The following is a 10523-nucleotide window of genomic DNA, read 5'->3' on the forward strand; positions in this document are numbered from 1 at the left end:
GGAGGGTGAGATACCCTATTTAGTGTGTATTTCATTCCCTCCTCAATGGGAATAAGGTTGTCCCATTCCCTTTTGCCTTCCTATTCTTCCTGTCCATTGCAACCATTTTCCCTTGCCTCTTCTATATGAGATAGTTTACCACATTCTGTCTCTCCCCATCTCCTCTCATTATATTCCTCTCTCACCTCTTAATTTCACCTTGTAAGTATCATCCCTTCCTGTTAAATTGGTCCTGTGCCCTCTATCTATGTATATCTGTAAACATATATACATATGTATTCATATGCCCATATACCCTCATATATAGACATATATTTCTATTCCCTTCAACTACTGAGAAAAGTATCATAAGTTCCAATTATTGTTTTTCCATGTAGGAATGTTAATAGTTCAACTTTGATAAGTTCCTTATGATTTCTTTTCCCTGTTTACCTTCTCATGCTTCTCTTGCTTCTTGTATCTGAATGTCAAATTTTCTATTCAACTCTGGTTTTTTCAGCAAGAATGCTTGAAAGTCCTCTATTCCACTGAATGACCATATTTTCCCCTGAAACATGATACTCAGTTTTGCTGGGTAGGTGACTCTTGGTTTTAATCCCAGCTCCCTTGACCTCCGGAATATCACATTCCAAGCCCTTCGATCCCTCAGTATAGAAGCTGCCAGATCCTGGGTTATCCTGATTGTGTTTCTACAATATTCAAATTGTTTCTTCCTGGCTGCTTGTAATATTCTCTCCTTAATCTGGGAATTCTGGAACCTGGCTATAATATTTCTAGGAGTTTTCTTTTTGGGATCTTTTTCAGGAGGTGATCGGTGGATTCTTTCAACCTCTATTTTGCCCTCCAGTTCTAAAACATCAGGGCAGTTTTCTTTGAGAACTTCCTGGAGGATGCTTTCTAGGTTCTTACTTTGGTCATGGCTTTCAGATAGTCCAATAATTTTTAAATTATGTTTCCTGGATCTATTTTCCAGGTCAGTGGTTTTTCCCATGAGATATTTCACATTGCCTTCTATTCTTTCATTTGTTTGGATCTGTTTAACAGCATCTTGATTTCTCATAAAGTCAGTTTTCATTTGCTCCAGTCTAATTCTGAAGCAATGATTCTCCTCATTGAGTTTTTCAGATTCTTTTTCCATCTGGCAAATTCAGCTTTTTAATGCATTCTTCTCCTCATTGCCTTTTTGAGCCTCCTTTGCCATTTGAGTCAGTCTGTTTTTTAAGGTATTATTTTCCTCAGTCAGGCTGTTGACTCTCATTTCATAATTTTCTTGCATCATTCTCATTTCTCTTCCCAATTTTTCCTCCACTTCTCTTATCTGCTTCTTAAGGTCCTCTATGGCCTGTATCCAGCTCGTATTTTCCTTTGAAGCTTTTAGTGCAGGAGTTCTGACTTCACTGTCTTCCTCTTGTTCCATGCCTTGCTCCTTCTTGTCACCAAAATAGGAGTGTAATGTTGGAATCTTCTGTCTGCTTTGTTTCTTTTGCCTGCTCATTTTGCCACTCAATTACTTGACTTTTGGGCTTTTTGCCACAGTAGGACTCTGCCTCCAGACAGGGGAGCTTTTGTCCTAAACCCTGGGGTTTTCTCAGCTGCCAGAGGTATTAGATGGGTGCCCTCTCTGAGGTCTCACATGCTCTGCCAAGATGGACACACACTCTAGGACCTCCACCCTAGGCTGCAATCCAGATCCAAGCAGGTTAAAGCAAGAGCGATTACTCCTCAGACTGGTGCTTGGTCTCCCTACACTCTGCAGGCCAGGAGCTGAAGCAGTCACATGGTGCTGGCTGCCTGTGCCTGCGGCTCAGTGGCTTCTCGCCCTGGGGGTAAAAGCCATGCACTCCCACTTACTGGTCCCAAAGTCCAGACTGCACTGACCTCTCACTTTGTCCTTTGTGTCTATGTGTTGATAAATCTGGAAACGGCCACAGCTGGTGCTGATCTGGAGTCCCTCTGGCCACGGCTGGTCAGGCCTGCCCTGGGGCTAAAGCCTCGGTGTGGGGGGGCTGGGCTCGGCTCCTAGAGCGCTGGGCTGGATTCCTGCCGGCCTGCCGGGCTGACCTCAGCGGGAGGTTAGCTTCTCTGTGTCATTTTATGGGTTCTGCAGCTCCAAAGTTTGTTTAGAGTCCCCTTTTTACATGGATTGGGGAAGGTGGAAGCCGGAGCCAAGGGAAGGTCATGCTTCTACTCCGCCATCTTGGCTCCACCCCCCTACACTAATTCTTAACATTTTATTCTCTCTCACTCTCTCTGTCTCCTTCTCTGTTTCTCCTGTCTCTTTCTCTCTCCCTCCTCCTTTGCCATACACATATCTGCAGCCAGTGTAGTAAACAAGATGAACTAGAGATTCTAATGCAAGAAGGCAAATAGCATAACATAGCGTGGAGGCTTGGTGGAACCTGGGACTGAAGCATGGCCCTGAAGAGCTGTAACATTCCAAAGAAACAAAACAGACAGAAGGAGCAGGGAGGTTAACATTGTATCTTACAAAAATAAACTCATGAGAAGAAATCCAGGCTCCTGAGAAGTGCAGTGGAGAGTGTTTGAGTGAGAATGAAAGGAAGGAGAAACAGACATATTATACTATACACCCCCAGGGCAGATAGAAGAAGTGGATGATGAATTTGGGAAACATCACAAATCCCAGATTGAGACATGGCAGTGGCGAGGGTTTCTGACTATGCAAATATATTACTCTTTTCCAAATTAAAAAAAAAAGCCACAAATAAAATGTTATCTTGTTTTAATGACAATTTCATTCTTCTAAAGGTAGAAGGAAATTTGTGAGTCTGAAGCTGATCCCAACCAATAAAGAGGAACTCACTAATATAGTAGAAACATTGGGAATGTTAGGAGGAAGAGACCATGCCATCTTAGAGTTTTGATAAGTAGAGGAAAGCCAAGCACATTCCTGCTTGCACAATGGATTATAGGAGAATAGATTTAAAAGAATTTAAAGAAAGGAGATGGGGAATACCACAGCCTGAAATTTCACAGGGGAAGTTGGTCCAGGAAGGATGGGAAACCTTTAAGAATGCAACCCTGGAGACACAAAGGGAAACAATCCCAATGAGGAGAAAGCTGGGAGTCTAGTAAAGAATAATGGTATCTAACAAGAAGGGTACACAACATAAAAAGAACACAAAAGCAGGGTAGGATCCTGTGTCATGAATTTCATGAGTGCTAAAGTTCAAAAGGAGCTAAAGGAGGCTGATGAATTTGAGCAAGAGGAAGATTAAAGAAAGGGGAACTTATGCAAAGGGTGAATGGAATGGTGATAAAGAGAATGAACAACTATTCAATTTTTTATGTTTTATTACTGAGTTTGATTCCTGATAAAATACAGAAGTGGATTATTAAAAGGATGGTCTATGAACACTTAGAAAAGGAAGCAGTCATCTGCTAGGGCTGGTGTGGGTTTCATAAGATTGGCTGGTGCCCCAGAGATCCCACTTCTAGACATATGCCCCAAACAGGTCAAAGAGAGAAAGAAAGACCTATGTAAAACAAAATATTCATAGTAACGCTTTTTTTTATATAGTAGCAAAGCCTAGAAATAAAGCAGATGCCCATCAATTGGGGAGTGAATAAAGAAATTATGGTACATGAATGTAATGAGCTATTACTGATCCCTAAGAAATGATGTTTATGAAGAAATTAGAGAACCATGGGACGACTTGAAGTGATGCAGAGTGAAGTCAGCAGAGACAAGAGAACAATGACTATAATCCTGCAAATAGAAACCACCACCAAAACTGTGTTTGTCCCTAAAGAGGAAAAGAGAAAATGCATTCTTTCCTTTCTTTGCAGAGGTGTAGTGCTATGGGTGTAGAGCATTGTGTATACTGTCTGATTCAGCTGATGAGTTAACTGCTCCCTCCCTCACCCGCCTTTTTTCTTCTTTCTTACAAAAAAAAAAATTACTCTCTGGGGGAAGGTATAGGGAAGAATATTTTTGGAAATGAAGGTGATATAAAAATGAGACATCAATAGAAAAAGAATGGATAAGTGTAGACAATATAAAATGCTTTGGAGTCTACCTGCCAAGACAAATTCAGGAACTATATAAATATAATTACAAAACACTTTTCACACAAATAAAGTCAAATCTAAACAAATGGAAAAAATCAACTGCTCATGGGTAAGCCAAACCAATATAATAAAAATTACAATTCTACTTAAATTAATTCACTTATTCAGTGCCATACCAATAAAACTACCAAAATTATTTTATAGAGCTAGAAAAAATAACAATAAAATTCATCTGGAAGAACAAAAGTTCAAGAACATCAAGGGAATTAATTTTTAAAAATGCAAAGGAAGGTCTCAATCTACATTATAAAGTGGTAATCATCAAAACTATCTGGTAGTGGCTAAGAAATAGAGTGGTGGGTCAATGGAATAGAACAGGTACACAAGATACAGTAGTAAATGACTACAGTGATCTAGTGTTTGATAAACTTGAAGACCTCAGCTTCTGGAACAAGAACTCACTATCTGATAAAAATTGATGGGAAAACTAGAAACCAGTATTGTAGAAACTAGGTATAGACCAACATCTTACACCATATACTAAAATAAGTTTGAAATGGGTACATGATTTAGACATAAAGGGTAATATCATAAGCAAATTAGAAGAGCAAGGAATAGTTTACCTGTCAGTTCTATGGAGAAGGGAAGAATTTATGATCAAACAAGAGATAGAGAACATTGTGAAATGCAAAATGAATAATTCTGATTACATTAAATTAAAGAGGTTTTGCACAAAGACAATGCAACCAAGATCAGAAGGAAAGTAGAAAGCTGAGAAATAATTTTTACAGCTAGTGTCTCTGATAAAGGCCTCATTTCTCAAATATATAAAGAACTGAGTCAAATTTATAAGAATAAAGCCAGTCCCCAATTCATAAATGGTCAAAGGATATGAACAGGCAGTTTTCAGAGGAAGAAATTAAAGTTATCTATAACCATGTTAAAAATGCTCTAAATCACTATTGATTAGAGAAATGCAAATTAAAGCAAACTCTGAGGTCTCATCTCACACTTATCAGGTTAGCTAATATGACAAAAAAGGAAAATGATAAATGTTGGAGAAGATGTGGGAAAATTGGAATGCTAATGCATTGTTGGTAGCACTGTGAACAGATTCTGGAGAGCAATTTGGATCCATGTCTAAAGGGCTATAAAACTGTGCAAACCCTTTGATCTAGTGATACCGCTTCTAGGTCTGTATTTCAAAGAGACCATAAAAGGGAAAAGGACCCATATGTACAAAAAATATTTATAGCAGCTCTTTTTGTGGTGGCCAAGAATTGGAAATTGAGGGGATAACCATCAATTGTTGAATGACTCCAGGGATTGCTCCTGTGCCATCTGACATTTTGGTCCTTGCCTTGGATGAGGGAATAGGATAAATTCTACAGATTTCTATCTACATAGACAGAACTATCTACATAGATAGGATTCTACAGATTGCTATCATGTTGGGTGGTTGTGTCAGGAACCAGAAAGATTTCACTCAGCAGGTTGGAATGATAAGCTTGATTTCACAAAATGAAATAGAACAGGAATAAATGACCTATACTTGGGCTTAGCTTCCCAAGTATAAGAAGGGATAGCTATAGTGTATAGCTCATTTGAAAAAACAATGGTCCGGAGAGTTAAGCCATCTGGAAACTCCAATGGAGCCAAAGAAATGGTACAGCACCAAAGAGAAGCTCGTGGAAACCTCATGCTGCTCTAGAAGAAGGATGAGAAGTTGTCTATCAAGATTGCTCATAGCTCCTTTGCAGTCTGGCCTGGGCAGAATGTGTGCAGTTCTGAGAGTCCCATTTTAGAAAAAATAGCAACCACCTCAAACAGGTTCAGAGGAGGGCAAACAGGATGGGGAAGAGACTGGAGGATTAGCTGAAAGATCTGCGATGTTTAGCTTGAAGAAAAGAATGGGGTGGGATGGGAAGAACATAATAATTGGTCTTCTAGGCTTTGAAGGGCTATCGTGTGGATTTCTTCTGTTTGGTCTGAACAGCAAAGCTAGGAACAAAAGGAGGAAATGGCAAAGAGGTTGACTGAGGCTTCACACTAGGAAAAATGTCTTAATCGTTAGTTTTCCCAAAGTGTAATGGGCTGCCTCCTGGGAGAGTAAGCTCCCCATCAGCGGAGGGTCTGCAAGCAGAGCCTACGTGCACTTATGAGGGAAGTCATACAGGGGACTTGTAATCTTTGGGCTCTGAAACTCTGTGATCCTAGGAGACTAAGCTCATTTTTAAACTAACATATTTATGTTACAAATGTCCCACAATGAGAAAGTGGCTGATTTGAAAAAGGATGAGAAGATGAGAGGATTCTGGCTTCAACTGCGAGCCTGTAGTTACTATATTTAACAATAACAAAAACCCACAGTAGTAATAATAGGGTGGATCAGCAGTGGGGACTGTTGTTGCTTTTACTATAGAAACGCATCTCTTTGTGGTGAATGATGGCAGCGCCCAGTGGTAAGGAACCATGGGAAATTTAAGAAGCAGTCAAGATTTGAATGTATCAACACAAAGTTGGCAGCTATGAGTCAGCTAATTACCAGAGCAGAGTTGCTGAGAAAGTGTTTCTTTTCTTCAAATATGGACAAATGAAACAAACAGAAATGCTTCTTCAGTTCATCAGTATTCTCAGAGAATGACAACTTCAGCTGAACCAAATTTTCTGAGCTGATGAGGATTATAAGCCCACCATCACAGAGACCCAGCTCAGAAAAAATGACCATTAACATCAATAACCTCATGAGTTAGGAGGACTTACATTTGGAGCTGTAAGATGTACCACTCGCCAAAAAATGGAGTTAAATGGGGAAAAGGAAGGATATAATACATCTTTATGCACATGCCCCAAAGGTAACATTTTTTAGCATTTCATATAATGAATTGTGGCAATGTTTACTCTCTTTTATCCTGAGATGGTGTCTTGTCACACTCACAGCACACATACATACAAACACATCCTCAGTAGGATCAGAAAAATAAATGAGGTCTCTGATTCATAGGCATTTTCACACAGCTTGAAGTTCTAATCCTTGACTTGTGACTTAGGAAGTCTGTCAACGTGGCCCCTAAAGCTTCTCCCCACCCTCACCCACCCTTTATCTGATGGTCTTGGAAAGGCAACTTCTGGGTGTGGAAATTGGGATGTGAGGCTCTCTCAAAGTGCTCTGAACCTGTGACTACTAGAGGCCCAGTCTCCCTCCCAGGGCTGCTGAGGACCAGATGAGATAACTGTAAAGTCTTTAGCACACAGCTTGGCACATAGCAGATACTATATGTGTTAGCTGTATTACTGTATTATTGCCTACTATCACACAGCTGGTTAAGTGTCAGCTGGGATTCAACTCTAGGCCCTTTGACTCCAAATCCAGCATGCTTTCCACTAGTCCTGCCCTCAGGAAGCTTAGACTCTAATAGATTCCTCCCTCTTCTCTGTGGTGAAATCAAAGGTCACTCCTTTATTCCCTGGCTTTGTGTGAGCTTCTGATAAGTATGTATAGGGGGCAGTTGCTTCCTTCTTTCCCTGAAAGATTCCATCCTTTGAGAAGACTGAGCTCCCTGTGGTTTAATCACAGCGGCCACCAAAAGCCATCTGTGAATCTACTGACAAGTCACTAGATGGTGCCAATAGTCAGGACTGGCCCCCAGTGTTGGCCGAAGGGGAGGAAGCACCACGAGACCTTAACATCTTTCCAAGTGGGGGTGATGGAGAGTGGGGAATGGTAGCAATTCAAAGGTCCTTTTAGGTTGAGGTCAAAGCCTAGTTTTTCAGCTGCTTCTCGATGAAATAGCCCAGCTCTTGGGCCAAGAGCAAAGCTGCTATTTTGTGGGTTTTGATGAGCAACATGAGGGGTGTGCCTGCTTTGGTTGGAAGGATATTTATACTATGCTGGCTTGCCTCTTAGCTTAAAACATTGCTCTGTCCAACACAAAGCAATGTCTTTTTCTTAAACCCTCTCCCCTCCCACAAAAGCCTATTCCTTTCATTTGCAAACTCAGAACAAAGCTAGAATAGAACCCAGATGCTGACTCTATGGCCAGTGGATGTTAATTTGTCCCACCCCATGCAGCAGTATTATTTCCCTCAATCAAATAACCAATCACCAAGTATTTGTTAAGTCGGTATTATGTGACGAGTGGTGCCAGGTCCAGGGGATACAAATACAATGTGAAATAGTCCCTACTTAGAAGAGACTTAAATTATAATGATGGGAGACAAGGGGGATCGATCTCTCTGTCATCCACATTCATCTATCCACCTATCCAACTATCTATCCATCCATCCATGTGTGTGTATGTGTATGTATCTAGATATCTGTATATCTACATATGTATAAGTACATGTCCTTAGAAATACAAAGAAGAATAAGTACCAAGAGAATATAAATAAAAGATTGTGAGATTAAATAAAATTAAAAGATTAAATTAAAAAAATACAAACTAGTTGGGGAGGTAGAACAAAAGCAGTTGGGGAATCAGCAAAGGCTTCAAGCAGAAGGTGCTGCCTGAGGCATATCTTGAAGGAAAAGAAGGATTCTGTGAGGCAGAGGAAAAGAATTAGTAAATGAACATTTATTAAAAACCTACTGTGTGCTAGATACTGGGGTAAACATTCAGGAGACAAAAAGGGCAAAAAGTCAGTCCCTACCCTCAAGGGACTCACATTCTAACTGGGGGAAGATGACATGTCAAAAATAGCACATACAAGATATATACACTGTAAGGGGAAAATGATCTCAGAAGGGGGACTGAGAAGGGCCTCCTTCAGAAGGTGGACACAAAGCCGAGACTTGGAGGTCAGGGAAGCTGAGTTGGAAAGGAGGCAGAACATTCCCGACAAGAAAGACAGCCAATACAAAAGAAGAAAGGTAAAATAGGCAGCATGTGAGAGAGACCAGGTAAGATAGAACTGGAGAATGCAGGAGAGGAAATAACATATGAGAAGGTAGGAAAGATGGGTCGGGGCAAGGTGGCACAGAGATTTAAAAGTGGAATGGAGAAGGCTGTGCTGGATGCTATCAGCTCGAGGCAGAGGTGCTGGGCCTCTCACTGTTGGTCGCCCTTCCTTGTGCCATTCAATGTCTATGGCAAGGACTGTTTCCTCTTGGTTCCCAATGAATACTCAGGGGATGATGAATCAAATCAGTACAGATATTTATTGCCGACCTCGGTAGTTGGTGCTGGGGACTCAAAGACAAGAGGTTTAGCAGCTCTGACTCTCAAAGAAAGACCTTATATCCAATGACAAGGTCTGGGTAGAGACCAGAATGAGAAACATAGGAACTGAAACTGCCCAGACTGTTCTGTCCAAGGTCATCAATGGCCTACCCATAGCTAAATCCATTGGGCTTTTCTTTGCAGAATATTTTTTATTATTAAAAACGGAGGGGAAAAAAAAGCAGTTCAGCAAATCTAACATAACAAGCAAGTCCAATGACCATTGCTTTTCAGGTCCCACCTCCATGCCCCTGTTACCCATCTCCTCCCTCACTGCATCTCCTGTTTTCATGTTGATTCTCTGGTTAGACTGTGACCTCCATGGGGGTAAGGATTGGTTGTGTTCATATCTACCATGCTCAGCACAGTGGAGGGGCTTATGAAATACTTGTCATCTTGTAGTGGAAAGAACAGTGAGTAGCCCTGGCATTCGATGACCTAGGCTCCAAGCTTGCCTCTGGCACTTTGGATCAAATAAGAACGTATGAGTGTGGAGTCGGGGGGCTTTGGTCCTTGGTGCTGTCTAGTCAGCTCATCTTTCACACTAGAGTCACTATGGCAGACAAAGACCTGGAGACTCAGCACAGCAGGAGGCAAAACATGGGGAAGCAGAAATGAGCAACGATATTTTGTTCAAGTTCTGGATCAGTCAGCATGGGCCAGGTTAAATGATTTAGCACATGTAAAGCCAGAAAAGACCAAAGCGGCAGAAAACTGCCTCCTACAGATGGCAAGATATGGACAGCTGAGTGGAAAGGCATCAGAGCAAGGACTGATAGAAATTCCTGAAAAGTCAGCAAACAGAAAAGAAAAGAACAGTTAAGTTCAACAGAAGAAAAGTAATGGATTCTGATGAAGATCTAACTTCTTGTTTTTGTCTTTTGCTTTTTGGAGGGCAATTGGGGTTAAGTGACTTGCCCAAGGTCACACGGCTATTTTTTTGTGTTACGTGTCTAAGGCCGCATTTGAACTCAGGTCCTCCTGACTCCAGGGCTGGTGCTCTCTATTCACTGTGCCACTTAGCCACCCCCTATAGATCTAACTTCTTGAAAAACTTCTAGGAAAAGACATTTGGCAGAAGTGAAGATTTAATTAGATGGTAACTTTGCTTTCTGTATACATTTTAAGAAAGAGGGGGCAAATAAAAAGAACTTGTTTATGTAAAAAAAAATGTATGGAAGGTGTATAAAACAAATCCTTTTATTAAGGGGATTTGTTCCATGAAATTTGGATTCAGTCAAAAAGCTGCACTTGAAGACCTAGAGGGCCACA

This window comes from Petaurus breviceps, unplaced genomic scaffold (genome assembly GCF_028583685.1).
Source record: "Petaurus breviceps papuanus isolate PSGF00001 unplaced genomic scaffold, PetGlider_PUasm1.0 156, whole genome shotgun sequence".
NCBI classification, from domain to species: Eukaryota; Metazoa; Chordata; class Mammalia; order Diprotodontia; family Petauridae; genus Petaurus; species Petaurus breviceps.